Consider the following 2,676-nt stretch of genomic DNA (forward strand, 5'->3'; position numbering starts at 1 on the left):
TCTCTTCCTGCGAGAAGCTCTTATCTTCTCCCTCTACACACAGATAAATTAGAAAACTCTCTGGAGGCAAGCAGGGAGAAAAGACAGCCAGGTGCACTTTGTTATGAGAGCTTTTATTGTTTGAACAGGAAAGATCTCTGTTAAAACAGCTCTCGCTTTTTTCTGTTACAGCTTGGAGGCGTATGAGAGACGGATCTATCAGTAAAAGTTTGCTTGTAACCCTAATCTTTTTATCTTGTCCTCTGAAGGCATGAGCAGAGTTTGCATGTGAGAAACTGTAATAAAACTCTGAAAGACACCTTTTACTTCTGCTTTTTGGAATGCACTTTAATTTACAAATGTCTGCAAAAGACACCTTCTGGTTTCTTATATGTGTTGGCTTCGTGAATTCAGTGACAGTAGACTAACTTTTTTAACTTTAATCCCTTAACCGGATAAATGCAGATAACTAGTATGTTTGTGTTGTTTTTGCGGACTTGATGACCCTTCATTCTCTGGGTTACTCATCTCTCGGTTTAGAATTGATGGACTTTTTGGTCAATTTGAAACTTAATAGCTTCATAGTAAAGCAATCTTTAAAAAAAAAAAAGTTTGGTCCATGTAACAACAATACCAAGCTCGAGGTTGATTTAAAAAAATACTTTGTCAGTATCCAAAACATTAAAAAATAGCCTATAAGTAATTTTGAATCTGACGCAAGTCCACTCTCTCTTTGTGTGGCAAACAACAATAACACACAAAGTGCAACTGCAGCTGCCAAACAGATTTGTGCAGCAGATTCTAGTGTCCTCATTTTGGCCTTTGCCTTTGTTCCAAGTGGTTTAAGCAAAGACGAGATTATAACAAAGAGCTCTCTCTCTGACCGTTTTTTTTTTGCACCATTGACAATGGACTTCATCCTGCATTTAGCACTAAGTAAGTGAGCAGAAGCACTGTTTCTAGACTAGATCTGTTTTTGCCCCTTTATCTTCCTCTGTTAAAGTTGTTGTTTTTTTTACTTGAATTTATTTTGGTTTTGAAATTATTGTTTTTAATTATTCTTTTTGTGTGTTTCTTTCAGGGAACATCTCTAACTTACTACCCTATTATTGTTGAAAAAACCCAAACTTGTTTTGTTCTTAAATATAACAAGGAGCATACACATTGGAAACTATTTCATAATTGACAAGTTACTATAAGTACTAAGTAAATATATAAAGCGATAATAATAATAATAATTATGTTATGTGGTGCTTTTCCCAGAAACTTCTCAGCGGTTTAAGAAGTCTCTCAGCCGATCAGGACTTTGTACTTCAACATATAACAGCATTACTTTTAACACACGATCTTTGTCTACATGCAAGCCAAGCAAGCAAGAACAAAATGTTCACGACGGGAAGCGAACCCTCGTGCGCACGTGAACGCGCACAGAATTCCACTGACCAATCAGCATGGGGAGTGTAGCCCCCTTCTGTTTGTGTCGTTTCCCCACCAAAACGTCCGTTGTCATTTATGTGACAGGACTGTGAAGAAATAATTATGTTCGGAGGTTTTATTTTTAAGTATTCTTGCCTTAAAACCAGCGCGTCCTCCCAACAAGTTTTGGTACCACTTCTAAGTTGGCGGTTGCTATGGCTGCGAGTTCATGCGAGGCTGGCTGGCAGAGAGGGAAGTGACGATTGGGGCTGTTGTTGGGACACGTGACTGTAGCTGCACTGATCTGTTTTGACAAGCAGTGGGGAGGGAAGTGAGGAGGGGAGGCAGACTGTAAGCATCACGACTAGGAGGACTCACTGTTCCTTTCATCTGCATTTCGCCTGAATAACATTAGTATCGACCAAGTCGTCTAGTTCTGGCAGTCAGTTGGCATGTCAGCGGTGAAATAGCTGCTGTTGCTCTGTGAACGCTCGCGGGGAAACGTTGCCGTCTTTACCGAAGCGCTCGAGCAGAGTCTTGCTGTTTGTTGTTGGCTTGAAAAGTTTTAATGAAGATTGTAAAGGAAGTCTGCACAGGTGGCGTCTCTAACGTTTAGTAGATGGCGACGGTTCAGTGGCTGTGGATGGATAGAAAGTGGACCATGGTCGTCTGATATCAGCGGTCAACATTTCGTGAGAAAGATTATATTGAATATGTTTTAGCAGATACAAAATAACACCGAGACAGTCCGTCATCGGAATTGTTGTTTGTAGCTACCTGTGCTGCCGTGGGGGTTGGGAGGTCGTCGTCATCAGTAAACGCTTAAGCAAACATTCACGATAAAGTTAGTTAGTTCTGGTGGCTACTAGCTAGCTTACACTGCTGAGTTAGCAGAGCCCCCTCACAGGCAGAGCGCCGAGGAGAGGAGCCAACGTTTCAGGAGAGGAGACACAGAAATGCATCGCGACGTAACTATGGTTCAGGTGGTGGAATCTGAGACGGACTGCAAGAGTAGCCTTCTTGCTAGTTAAATTACTAGTAGACAGATTGGTTGCTTGCTAGCAGGCAGATTGACAACACCATTACCTAACGATAGCTGTAACTGGCGTTCGCTATCAGCTGTCTTTGTGTTAGTCAGTTGGACAATACAGTGCGACTCGATGGAAGCGTACAGTAGCATGCTAACAAAGCAATGCTTTGTTGTTGGATAGGGGGCAGCTGGCACCAACACGCAGGCTTCACAGCTGATATTATTGCTTAGCTAATACAGCAGGTATCAGT

Source organism: Semicossyphus pulcher, unplaced genomic scaffold (genome assembly GCF_022749685.1).
Source record: "Semicossyphus pulcher isolate SPU_LCO1_2020_fin unplaced genomic scaffold, fSemPul1.0.p SCAF_1, whole genome shotgun sequence".
Classification (NCBI taxonomy): Eukaryota; Metazoa; Chordata; class Actinopteri; order Labriformes; family Labridae; genus Semicossyphus; species Semicossyphus pulcher.